The sequence below is a fragment of the Triticum aestivum genome, chromosome 7B, assembly GCF_018294505.1.
Source record: "Triticum aestivum cultivar Chinese Spring chromosome 7B, IWGSC CS RefSeq v2.1, whole genome shotgun sequence".
In the NCBI taxonomy this organism is placed as follows: Eukaryota; Viridiplantae; Streptophyta; class Magnoliopsida; order Poales; family Poaceae; genus Triticum; species Triticum aestivum.
Window position 1 is genome coordinate 227,095,926 of NC_057813.1, and position 14,426 is coordinate 227,110,351.

Below are 14,426 nucleotides of genomic sequence, written 5' to 3' on the forward strand. Positions count from 1 at the left end.
CAGGCGCCCTAGGGTGGCCGCCGACCCCCTTGGGGTGCGCCTGGGGCTGCCTTCCCTCCCCCAAGCCATGTGCGGCGCCCTTCTCTCCCTCTAGTCCGTCCTCCGCTCTAAACCGTTGTGCTTGGCAAAGCCCTGCAGAATAGTTTTATCAACGTCAGCATACCGTCGTGTTGCCGGAACTCATCTACCACTTCGCCTCTTTTGCTGGATCGAGAATGCTAATTTAAAGTATCCAAACAGGGCCATCATCTTTTCTTCCCTACTTTTTTATTTTTAAGTTGTCGATTGTTTTCTGGGGTAGGTAACCGCTTATTCCATTTGTGTCTCTTTTGGATACATATAGGCCGGCCAGCCATGGCGTATACCGGACACTCACCAGCCTTAAGCGCAGTAGCAGCCTAGGAGCAGCTTCCAGTGCGCACGAGTTACAGCTGAAGCAGAGGCATGGGGATGATGCATGTCCTCCTGGCGGCGGTGTTGGCCATGGTGGCCGCCGCGGCGACGGTGAGCGCGTGACCGGCCGAGGGGATCCAGCCGCTGTCCAAGATCTCCATGAACAAGGCCACCATTAACCTGCACGGCTCCGCATACATGCGGGCCACGCCGGCGCTGCTCGGCGACCAGGTATGTAAAGCTAATTGCCTAGCTATTTTTTTTCTCGAATATGCACGAGCGTGCATATTATGTATTAAAGAAGAAAGGCAAAGAATGCCTCCACCATGTTATACAAGGTTCCCGTTACACTTATCCTTCCCTACGCGCCCACCTTTCTAAACTACCAAAGAAGGGTTCAACATCCCCTTTGAACTTGCCAGCCAACGACCATATCTTCCCTTCGGACTTGATCCTAGCTATAAGCACATCCATGGAGGGGGATGCACCTTCAAACACAACAGCATTGCGATGCTTCCACAACTCCCAAATAGTGAGAATGAAGATAGTATGTGTTGACGCTGGAACGCGTCACACGAACATGTCGATGTGTACCCGCGACACCGAGGGAGATGCTCTGCAACTCACACCGCGGGAGGCCGACTTCCAGCGCGATACGCAAGACAGCAAGCCGGCGCTTTTGGGACCAGACGCCCCGCTCGCCCGGGAGGGACCCCGTTAGGGCTCGCGGCGACGATTGGCTGCTCGAGGTCGGTCTTACCGCCCCTAGAGCCTCGTGGATTCGCAGCCTCCAATCTTGAAGAACGACGAAGAACGAGAAGAAAGATACAAGGGGAGAGATAAAAGTAGATGAACACGGAAAAGTAGTAGATTGATTGATCGATTATGTGTTGTTCAATCGGCCGTCACCCCTTAGGTATATAAGAGGCGGCTGGACTTCCCGTGCAAGGAAAAGGCTTGGATTCACGTCCAAAACCCTAGTCAAATTCGGATTGGTTTTGTCCGAACTTTCCAAAACTGTTCGGTTTAAACTGGCTGCATCTTGTGGGTCTTTTTTGTGGTGGTAAACGATCTCGGATGGAAACGAGCCCAAAAGCAGTCTTGACCGTTTCGACGATACGAACAACTTTTATGTTGAACGTGTTTTGATCAGAGGTCATCTTTAGGGTCAAATCGGTCGCGCAAAACAGGCTATCCCTCGCGCTACCCATCAGACAGGGTGTCTGGTGGGGCGCGCCAGTTTTTGCCTCCTGACGGGGCTGTATTCCGATGGCTCTAACTTTTGCATACGAACTCGGATTGGAACGATTTTTATATCAAAATCAATCATTTCGACGAGACGAAGACAATCCGTGTAAATAATGTTTCCATTTGAGGTAGTCTTGGGGGCTTAATCAGCCAAACTGTACTCTGAATATAAGATCTTAGTACTTTGAGCATAGTTTCGGCCTTCGAGATGAAATCGGACTGCGATGACCCAAACTTCAAAGATGTTCATATCAAAAATATGGAACTCTTTCATGAAGATCACTTCTCCATTTGAGGCCATCTTAAATAAGTTATTGACCGTGCCAAAATCTGGTGTCAACACATGCCCCCCTGTTTTTCGGCAAAGTTTGTGTGCCGAAAAATAACTTCCGCATAGCTTGTTCTAAGGACGATGTCAACACTCCATCGGCCATTTTGCATGTTCTTAGGACGACAAGTATATATCGGTCATTGCTTGTTTGAACCTCTTGATGCAAACTTGGGTGAAAACTTCTTAGCTTCTATAACAATCCGGTGATAAGGTTCCATAGATCAAAACCATCCTCCGAACCATATTGTTCACCCTTTCACTAGGATTTTGTAGATAATCAAGAATGAACTTCCTCCAATCCTTACTTCGCCTGCATAAAAGTTTCATTAGTGGCCGAAGCGGTGGGCTTCGATTCAGCCTTACCTATGTTGACAAGACCTAGCATCGGCAATTGATAGAAATGCAATACACCATGGTTAACATAGTAGCCGGATGCTTGCTGTGCCAACTCTTTCGAATTGTCATGCCTAGATATATGAACAATTTCAAAGCAACCCAAGGTAAATCTTGCATCTAGACATACCCAAAGATAAACTATAAGTGATCCGTCAAGACATTGATAACCCTTGGATATTTGTTGCACTACTAATAACGAATCACCGGAAGCCTCAATATGTATAGCACCTATATCAAGGCAAAGCTCCAATCCGAATGACAATGCATATTCGGCTTTGATGATTGTGCAAAAATATTATACGCGGCCTGAGGCTTCACAAAATAGCTCCATATGGAGATAAATAAGCAACACCAACACCTTGGCCATTGCCACAAATTTATCGTCGAAAATAATCTCCATAGTACTAGAGAAAGACAAGGGCAATATCAATGAACATGTACCTCGTTTTGGCCTCTAATTGAACTAAGGACGATGTTAGGATACTACATCAGCCATGCTTTGACATATTCTTAGGGCGATAGATAAATACTGGCCATCAACATAATGCCCATGTAGAATTCATTCACCAAATCATGTATAGCCGAAATAAACAAATGAAATAGCAATCAAATATTTTGGCCCTTTGGATTAGCAAGAAAAAATGTAGCTAATAAAATGTATAGTGATTTGGTAATACTCTGTCATCATATAGAAAATTATGTTGCATCCATGGATCAAAATAAGTCCATGGAGGGTAACTGATCATACCTGTGGATGAATTCCATGGCAAAGACATCAATGGCATTGTTGAAGAAAATGGATGATGTGCTAACCAAAGATTTTGATGTTGTGATGCACACCTTCGGCTTAATTGTTTGTTGCTTCCATCATTCTCCTTCTTCATTTTTATTGTACTTGTTGCAATTGAAGCATGCACATCGTTTTTGTTTTGATTGATCCTCTTGGGAACCCATGCCATGTTCCTCTTTCTAAGCTCTTGTGCACTAAGATTTTGTAATTCCTTCTTTTGCCAATACAATAAGTCGAGTGAGCACCTCGACTGTGATTTTGTTTCAACCAATGGCAACTCTTTCTGGGCCTTGTGCACCCTCAACTTATTTTCTTCAGATTTGGCACTCTGATTTTTATCAATTGATTGCTTCACTTCTTTGCTTTTTGTAGACAATGTCAACACTTTAATTGGCTCTTTGTTTTTTGAGATCAAATCTGAAGTAGCACACTTACGACCATCTCTTTTCACGCGGTAAACTTGCTTTACCATCTCTTTCTTCTTCCTTGAGCTCTGGACCAATTCCTTATGATTGAAACGGTCTTTGATACGTGATTGTTCAAATGTTGATCTTCTTGTAGCTGCATAGTATTGGTGAGATGGTCTAAAATAAGATAGAGAATGTGCCCTTGTACCATACCTGTCCCATGATGAATATGTATCTATATGAGCATAGGGAGGCATCCACGGCATTGGCATTGGCGGCCCAAAATAAGGATATGAATATGTTGCATTAGAATTATCACTTTGCCAATAGCAATCCTCATATTTGCGCCTTGGGGGTGATCTTGGTTTCTTTGCATGATTTGGCCGATAAGCGTTCTTCTCTTCACTCATCTTTTGATATATATCCAATAGTTCAGCAAAGGTGATTTTTGATCTCTTACACTTGCGCTTATTTCGGCCTTTGTTTTCTTTTGGTTTGCTTTCATCGATCATTGGATTTGCTTGCTGCCCCCCAGTCCTTGGCATCTCCATTGTAGCTTCAATGGAATTCTCGCCCTCAAGATTATGTTCATTATGCTCTTCAACAACTTCTTTACTTGAAACATTGATCCCATCACCTGCAGTTTTTACATTCTCTTTAAATGGATCGGCTTGAAGAAGCCGATGCAAAAACCTTTTGCCATTGGGACCAATCGGAATAGACTGGTCATCTCTTGGTGTTTCAACAAACTTCAATTGTCCTTTTTCAATGGCCGATTTAACTATTTGCCAAAACATGTTGCAATCCTCAAAATTATGTTTGGACGAATCATGCAACTTACAATACATTCTTCCTTGGATTGATGGCTTAAATTGGTGATCGAGAATTGTAATATAATTATTTTTCAGCAACAAATCAAATATTTGATCACACATGCTTGAATTGAAGGTATACTTCTTGTTTTCTAGCCGATCTTGTTGTTTGAACGACTTTGGAGATAAGCAAACGAATGGTTCAGATTTGTAATCTCCCCATTCGGCTATGCATTGTGTTTTCCACTCTATATCCGATGTCTTTGGATAAGATATTGTATTAGCATCGGTTTTCTCAATAGAATTTAACCTTGGCTTTAAATTTCTAAAACGAAGATATTTAGAACATACATGTCTCAGTTGAGACCAAGTGCAAGCCAAGTACGAAATAAGCAAAGCTACCCAACTAGATATGAACTTTAGATAAAGCAACGGGGAAAGCTTTGGCTGTAACAATAAGTCATTATCGGTCTTTATAAATGGCACAATGGTTTGACCGATATGTTCCATAACAATTTTATTGCTAACAAGTAAATTACCCTTCTTCATTGGTCTTTCAAAATTACTTATGAGAATATTTCTTATAGATGCATCAATAATGAAGTTGCGACCAAATCTGAAAATAGGTAAATTACTTGCTATGCATACCTCTTCAAATATGTTGGGAGAACATAATGGTGGTGTCATTTGAAGAACATCTTGCTCCGTCTTTGGATGGCTCCCCAACACCTTGTCATCATCTTTTTCTTGAATCCGTGCATCATTGCTTTGAAGATTTTTGTCGGGCGAACTTTGTTCGGCCACTTGTTCTTGTCCTTGAAGCTTGTCAATTTCTATGGCACGGAACTCATAGGGCAGGAAGTAGGTTCCATTAACTTCAGAAAAATCAAGCACCGTTTTTTTCCTATGCTTTCCATGCCCTTTCTCAATAATGCTTGCCTCGTTGGATTTGATGGATTCAAAATATATACTACTTGATTCGGATTTTTCAACCGAAGCACTTTCATGTTCCGAATCATCCTTATTTTCATTGATACTACCAATTGGCAATGCTTCTTTTATCTGAGCCAACTCTTTTTCTATTCGTTTCTGACGGCGAGCGGCAAAATTAGCTTTAAGCTTTTTCTCAATTTCAGCCCACTCCGGATATGATTGCCCCCCAATGCTTTTAGATTCTTTCGGCAATGACACACGGGTGTTGCCGAAATTTTGCAATTGTGTAGGGGGTGTATAATATGATGTAGTACTAGGTGAAGGCATATGCATTGTTGTAAGACCATCCTTTTGCTCGCCAATTTCATCAATTGGCAAAGATTCATTTTCTTGCAAAACTCTAGCTTTTATTGCGGCATAATCAGGAAATAGCCCCTTTTCATGTTGTTCAAGGCAAAGAGCACTAATTCTCTTATTTTGGGCTAAACTCTTCAATGCAGCCACCACTACCTCATCTTCTACAATATTGGGCACAACCGCTTCTGTAAAATTTACATTCATTCGGCTATAACCAGGAAGGTGTGAAGCCGAATTATGAGCATCTACAGTTGTGTATGGTGCCGAAGAATTACTAACATGAGGTGTAGCATATGACGTTTGAGAGTAACTGGCCGAATAACTAGTAACAGCATGGCCAATTATCTCGTTTATCGGCATGGTTGGATTAGTATATTGCACATTACTTGCCGATGAATAAAAGGGTGAAACACTTTCTTGCATGTCATTGGAGATTCTAACATGAGCTATTTCAAATTTATTAACTGAACTCACCATGTTGTTCATCGGCATAACAATTTGTGGGCTTGCCGATGCATGAGAGTTGGGATACATATGGTGTAGGTTACTAGTATCATAAGAACTTAAAGCATGCAAATTACTTTGAATCGGCCCTTGCACGTAATTAGATGCATTATTGAAAAAACTAGGGCTGGCCGATAGAGTATACTCATTGAACAATCTAGTAACACCATATGAATTATTTGCATCTACAGTAGCGAATTGGGTATTCATATTACCTTTGTAGATTGCAAACCCTAGATGACGATCCTTTTGTAGCAAGAATAGGCCGGAGACCATTCAAAGCTTCGTCCCCAGCGGAGTCGCCCAAAAGTGTGTTGACGCTGGAACGCGTCACACGAACATGTCGATGTGTACCCGCGGCGCCGAGGGAGATGCTCCGCAACTCACACCGCGGGAGGCCGACTTCCAGCGCGATACGCAAGACAGCAAGCCGGCGCTTTTGGGACCAGACGCCCCGCTCGCCCGGGAGGGACCCCGTCAGGGCTCGCGGCGACGATTGGCTGCTCGAGGTCGGTCTTACCGCCCCTAGAGCCTCGTGGATTCACAACCTCCAATCTTGAAGAACGACGAAGAACGAGAAGAAAGATACAAGGGGAGAGATAAAAGTAGATGAACACGGAAAAGTAGTAGATTGATTGATCGATTGTGTGTTGTTCAATCGGCCGTCACCCCCTAGGTATATAAGAGGCGGCTGGACTTTCCGTGCAAGGAAAAGGCTTGGATTCACGTCCAAAACCCTAGTCAAATTCGGATTGGTTTTGTCCGAACTTTCCAAAACTGTTCGGTTTAAACTGGCTGCATCTTGTGGGTCTTTTTTGTGGTGGTAAACGATCTCGGATGGAAACGAGCCCAAAAGCAGTCTTGACCGTTTCAACGATACGAACAACTTTTATGTTGAACGTGTTTTGATCAGAGGTCATCTTTAGGGTCAAATCGGTCGCGCAAAACAGGTTATCCCTCGCGCTACCCATCAGACAGGGTGTCTGGTGGGGCGCGCCAGTTTTTGCCTCCTGACAGGGCTGTATTCCAATGGCTCTAACTTTTGCATACGAATTCGGATTGGAACGATTTTTATATGAAAATCGATCGTTTCGACGAGACGAAGACAACCTGTATAAATAATGTTTCCATTTGAGGTTGTCTTGGGGGCTTAATCAGCCAAACTGTACTCTGAATATAAGATCTTAGTACTTTGAGCATAGTTTCGGCCTTCGAGATGAAATCGGACTGCGATGACCCAAACTTCAAAGATGTTCATATCAAAAATACGGAACTCTTTCATGAAGATCACTTCTCCATTTGAGGCCATCTTAAATAAGTTATTGACCATGCCAAAATCTGGTGTCAACAGTATGCAGATCCTTGCGCCGTAGATTGTTTGGTCCTTGCTTGTCCCGCAGCCAAGCATCCAGCGTGTCTTGGGCCGTCGGTGTCCATTGCATCTTGCCCAAAGCCTCATAGATAACAGCCCATACAGCACGAGAGAACACGCATGTTAGTAGCACATGGTTGATCGTTCCCTCCTCCTGGTCGCAAAGAGGGCATGCGTCTTGATGTGGAAACCCTCTTCTTGCAAGTCGATCCGAGGTCCAGCACCGATCTCGTAGTGCTAGCCAAGCGAAGTACTTGCAGTTAGAGGGGGCCCTGGATGTCCAAGTAAGCTCCGCCATTGGTGCCACCTCACGGCCCCAAAACTTTGCCGCATAAGCCGACCTCACCGAATAGCGACCGTTCGTCTCCCAGGACCATGCAACCTTGTCCGGTACATCCACCTCCGGCTCCCACGTGTGCACACACAGCCATAGGGATAAAAATTCCCTCAAGGCTTGCTCATCCAGCTCCGGGCCAACATCCATAGCCCACGAACCATACTCAATGGCCGGTGCCACATGCTTCGTCAGTCTCACACGTCGGGGGATCATGCCATATATAGTTGGTGCGATCTCCTGCACCCTCATCCCATTAATCCAACGGTCCTCCCAAAAGAGGGTGTTCTGTCCACAATGTGCCTCGCACTTGGTAGCAGCCTGGAACAAACAGAGTGCCTCCGCTGGAACCTTTATTGTGAATTCACTCCAAGGTCTGCTCAAGTCCACCCGTTGCAGCCATGGCCACCTAGCTTGCATGGCCACATTTAGCCATTTGAGGTTCGGAATGCCCAGTCCTCCGGCCCACTTTGGAGCACAGACCGGGTCCCAAGTGACAGCGCAGTTGCCACCATTCGCATTAGCTCGCTTGCACCATAGGAAACCTCGACACACTTTGTTCATCGCAGCTATGGTCTTCATTGGGATATCCAAGGCCATCATTGCATGAATGGGCATTGCACATAGCACCGATTTGACCAAGTTCAACCGTCCACTCTTAGGCATCAAATCCACCTTCCATTTAGGGAGACAATTTGCCATTTGATCCACCAAATATTGCAACTGCGCCGGAGTTTGCTTCCTTAGTGCCAACGGGAGGCCTAGGTATTTTATAGGGAAGGACCCTATCGGGCATCCTAGCACATTGCTAGTCATGTCGATTTCCTAATCGGAGCACCTTATCGGGAGGGCCGCGGATTTCGCCATATTCATCCGCAAACCTGAGGCCTCCCCAAAAATCTCAAATATACACTTCGCAGCTTCGAGCTCTCCAGGCTTTGGTTTGATGAAAACCACCACGTCATCCGCAAATATCGACAACCGTTGCCTCATCCCTCGAGAAGCCAACGACTCCAAGAGTCCTCTTTGTGTTGCTTGCTGAAACAACCTTTGCAACGGCTCCATGGTGAGAATAAAGAGCATCGGTGATATCGGATCACCCTGCCTGAGCCCCTTACAGCTGTATATAGTATTTCCGGGGTCTCCATTCACCATGATTTTAGTGGTACAAGTTGCAAGGATACCACGGATCCATGATCTCCACCTAGGGCCGAACCCAAGTTGTTGCATCACCTCAATAAGGAACGGCCATTGAACTGAGTCAAAAGTTTTCGAAATGTCTAGCTTGAGTAGAATAGCCGGGTTGCGCAAGGCATTCAGCCTAGCTATTTTATTAATTAATATCCCCAGATTAATTTGACCAGCAGGCAAAATCTCTCTCGGGCCTGCTGGCTTTGGATTTGGATGTGGAGTTTGGGAAGCAAAAGTTGTATAGCAGAGTAGTGTGCTAGCTGGACCTTGCATCGAAGGGCAGAACAGCAAAAAATTTCAGGCGGGCATATTAATATTATACATTGCCAACTTTTAACTGAATCATGAAATGATGCAAAAGATGACGATAAACAGCTCTAGGCAACGTTTTGCAGAATTACTAGTGCAGCTTTTGATTTGATTAGTGCTTATTTAGCACCTTTATCCTGATTCTGTGCTTTATATACTAATCAGAGAGCATGTGGGCAACAAAAGGCACCTTAATCTCCCAGTCTCGAGATGCACAACCGGATGGTTTGTGATGGTGCTTGGATATGAGAAATTGCCAATTGTTCCACTATGACAAAATAAAAATAAAATATCTATGCAGCTCAAACTGCTGAACTGCCTCTGACAGGATGAAGACACTGTATGGGTCACCGTGAAATACGGCTGGGAAAACCCCTCCGCCGATGACTGGATCGCCGTCTTCTCCCCCGCCGATTTCATGTAAGACCTTAATTAAGTAAAAAAAAGATTATTCCGTTAGCATTCCAGTCGCAATAGATTCAGCTCTGATCGCTGTTGAATCTCCTCTGACATTCCAGTATGCAGCTCGGGCTCGGGCCCTAACCCATCGAGGTACCCCGGCGAGCCGCTGCTCTGCACGGCGCCCATCAAGGTCAGTTGGTTAGCTACTAACAAAGAATTTATCTTCCAATTTCGTGACATGTGTCAACATGGATGCACATCGCCATGGTCGAGCTGAACCTGAAATTATCTGTTGTGTGTGGGGCTGCAGTATCAGTACGCCAACTACTCTGCCAACTACCTCCATGGGGACAAGGGCGCCATCCGGTTCCAGCTCATCAACCAGCGCTCCGACTTCTCCTTCGCCCTCTTCACCGGCGGCCTCGAAAACGTAACCATTAGTCCTAGCCTGTCGCTATCCGAACTATTCAATCTGAAATTCTGAATCATTTTGCATGTGAAGGACGTTCTGTGATTACGTTTTGGTTTTGCAGCCGAGCCTGGTGGCCGTGTCGAAGCAGGTGGCGTTCAAGAACCCCAAGGCGCCGGTGTTCCCACGCCTGGCGCAGGGCAAGACCCACGACGAGATGGCCGTGACGTGGACCAGCGGCTACGACATCGGCGAGGCCTACCCGTTCGTCGAGTGGGGCGTGGTCGCCTCGGGCGGCCGCGGCGGCAACCCCACGCGCCCGCCCGCCGGGACGCTGACCTTCAGCCGCGGCAGCATGTGCGGTACGTCGTACTCGTACACGGAGCGTCAACTGATGGGGAGCGTCAACTGATGGGCTGATAGATCACATCATCCTGCACAAGCGTACCAGCTGACGAGAGTGTGTGTTCTCTGGTTTATTAGGGCATCTCCAGCCGTTGGCCCCCCATGGGGCATCTAAAAGCGCCGCCTGGGGGCGAGTCGGCGATACACTCGGCGCTGGGGCGGTTTTGCGCCCAGTCGTCGCCCCCAGGCGCCAAAATTGGCCCACTTTGCAGCCCAATTTCGGCGAGTAAACGGCCCATGTGGGCGAGAATAGGCTCATATTCGGCGTGGTTTCGGCGTTTAATTATCAAGACAATTATTCCTTATCACATATTTCATCACAGAAAAATCAAATACTTCAACAAAATACTACAACAACAAATAGTTCAATACAAATTATATAGTTCAACAAATAAAAACTTGTATTTCATCACGCGGCGTCCCCCTTGAGCCTTCATAGGTGCTCAATCAGATTTTTCTGCAGTTGATGATGCACTTGTGGGTCTCGGATCTCCTGACGCATACTGAGATAGGCAGTCCAAGTTGCCGGTAGCTGGTGATCAACTTCGGCTAGAGGACCCTGCCTGTAGTATGGTTCAGTGTCAAACACTGGGTCTTCTTGCTCACTCTCGATGATCATGTTGTGCAAGATGACACAGCAAGTCATGATCTCCCATATTTGATCTTTCGACCAGGTCTGAGCGGAGTACCGAACAACAGCGAATCGAGATTGGAGCACACCAAATGCCCGCTCGACATCCTTCCTGCAAGCCTCCTGAACCTTCGCAAACCAGACGTTCTTGCCTCCTGCCACAGGGTTTGAGATCGTCTTCATAAATGTCGACCATCTCGGATAGATGCCGTCAGCTAGATAGTACCCCTTGTTATATTGGTGCCCATTGATCTCGAAGTTCACCGGAGGAGAATGGCCCTCAACGAGCTTGGCAAAAACAGGAGAGCACTGCAGCACGTTGATGTCATTGTGAGTTCCTAGCATACCAAAGAAGGAGTGCCAAATCCAGAGGTCCTGTGTGGCTACCGCCTCAAGCACCACACTGCAACCGCCTTTGACGCCTTTGTACATCCCCTGCCAACTAAATGGGCAGTTCTTCCATTTCCAATGCATGCAGTCGATGCTTCCAAGCATCCCAGGAAATCCTCTTGCTGCATTCTGGGCTAGGATCCGAGCAGTGTCTTCCGCATTGGGTGTTCTCAAGTATTGTGGCCCAAACACTGCCACCACTGCCCGACAGAACTTGTAGAAACACTCTATGCTGGTGGACTCGGTCATGCGCCCATAGTCGTCGAGTGAATCACTGGGAGCTCCATATGCAAGCATCCTCATCGCTGTCGTGCACTTCTGGATGGAGGTGAATCCAAGAGTGCCAGTGCAATCCATCTTGCACTTGAAGTAGTTGTCGAACTCCTGGATGGAATTCACTGTGACGCCCCCGATTCAATCGTACACTAATCATGCACGCAAACGTGTACGATCAAGATCAGGGACTCACGGGAAGATATCACAACACCACTCTACCAATAAAATAAGTCATACAAGCTTCATAATACAAGCCAGGGGCCTCGAGGGCTCGAATACAAGTGCTCGATCATAGACGAGTCAGCGGAAGCAACAATATCTGAGTACAGACATAAGTTAAACAAGTTTGCCTTAAGAAGGCTAGCACAAACTGGGATACAGATCGAAAGAGGCGCAGGCCTCCTGCCTGGGATCCTCCTAACTACTCCAGGTCGTCGTCAGCGGGCAGCACGTAGTAGTAGGCACCTCCGGTGTAGTAGGGGTCGTCGTCGACGGTGGCGTCTGGCTCCTGGACTCCAGCATCTGGTTGCGACAACCAGAAGGAAAGGAAAGGGGGAAAAGGGGGGAGAAAGCAACCGTGAGTACTCATCCAAAGTACTCGCAAGCAAGGAACTACACTACATATGCATGGGTATATGTGTAAGGAGGCCATATCAGTGGACTGAACTGCAGAATGCCAGAATAAGAGGGGGATAGCTAGTCCTGTCGAAGACTACGCTTCTGGTCACCTTCGTCTTGCATCAAGTATAAGAGAGTAGATTGAAGTCCTCCAAGTAGCATCTCCCAATAACATCTCATAGCATAATCCTACCCGGCGATCCCCTCCTCATATCCCTGAGGTAGAGCGACCACCGGTTGTATCTGGCACTTGGAAGGGTGTGTTTTATTAAGTGTCCGGTTCTAGTTGTCATAAGGTCAAGGTACAACTCCAAGTCGTCCTGTTACCGAAGATCACGGCTATTCGAATAGATTAACTTCCCTGCAGGGGTGCACCACATAGCCCAACACGCTCGATCCCATTTGGCCGGACACACTGTCCTGGGTCATGCCCGGCCTCGGAAGATCAACACGTCGCAGCCCCACCTAGGCTCAACAGAGAGGCCAGCACGCCGGTCTAAACCTAAGCGCACAGGGGTCTGGGCCCATCGCCCTGAGCACACCTGCACGTTGCGAGGGCGGCCGAAAGCAGACCTAGCCTAGTGGCGTTCCAGTCCAATTCGGCGCGCGCCGCTCCGTCGCTGACGTCTGAAGTGCTTCGGCTGATACCACGACGTCGGGATACCCATAACTACTCCCACGTAGATGGTTAGTGCGTATAGGCTCGTAGCCAGACTCAGATCAAATACCAAGATCTCGTTAAGCGTGTTAAGTGTCCGCGAACGCCGAACAGGGCCAGGCCCACCTGTCTCCTAGGTGGTCTCAACCTGCCCTGTCGCTCCGCCACAAAGATCCACACAGAGGGTCGTCGGGACAAAGGTCCTTTCAGCCCCCAATCCGTGAATCACTCGCGGGTACTCTTCGAGCTGACCCGACTTTAGTCACCATCTGTATAATATGTATGTAGGTATAGTATATACCCGTGATCACCTCCCAGGTGATCACGGCCCGATAGTATAGCAAGGCAGACTGACAAGAATGTAGGGCCAATGATGATAAACTAGCTTCCTATACTAAGCATTTAGGATTGCAGGTAAGGTATCAACAGGTGTAGCAACAATGTCAGGCTATGCATCAGAATAGGTACAACAGAAAGCAGTAACATGCTACACTACTCTAATGCAAGCAGTGTAGAGAAGAATAGGCGATATCTGGTGATCAAGGGTGGGGCTTGCCTGGTTGCTCTGGCAAGAGAGAGGGGTCGTCAACTCCGTAGTCGAACTGGGCAGCAGCAGCGTCGGTCTCGTAGTCTACCGGAGAGAAGAGGGGGAAGAAACAATGAATACCAAGTAAACAGATGCATATCGATGCATGACATGTCAAGAAGCGATGCTAGCCATGCCCTAACGTGGTATGAGGTGGTACTGGTTAGTGGGGGAATCATCCGGGAAAGTATTCCCGGTGTTTCGTGTTTTCGGGCAGAGGAGCCGGAGGGGGAAAGTTGCGGGTTCGATAGGTTAGGGGGGTGTGGTGGACGAACGGACTGCGTATCCGGAATCGTCTCGTCGTTCTGAGCAACTTTCATGTTGAAAATATTTTAATCCGAGTTACGGATTAAAAGATATGATTTTTAAAAGATTTTAACAATTTTGGAATTTAATTATTTATTTAATTAATTCGAAAAAATGTATTTATGACGTCAGCATGATGTCATGCTGACGTCAGCAGTCAACAGGGGTTGACTGATCAACCCTGACATGTGGGTCCAGTAGGACCCACCTGTCATTCTCTATTTAATTTAATTAGGGTTTAGGTTAATCTAATTACAGTTTAATTAAACTTAACTAGTTAATTAATTTAATTAAACCGGATTAATTAACTTAATTAATTAATTAATTAATAATTTTATTAAATCATTTTAATTTTATTAATTATATTT

General features: G+C 46.3%; 1 pseudogene; it reads left to right on the forward strand.

Annotated features, from left to right (window-relative positions):
• The first annotated feature begins 444 nt into the window (after positions 1 to 444).
• The window catches only part of LOC123160673 (nucleotide pyrophosphatase/phosphodiesterase-like), a 33,797-nt pseudogene continuing 19,815 nt past the window's right edge, over positions 445 to 14,426 (forward strand).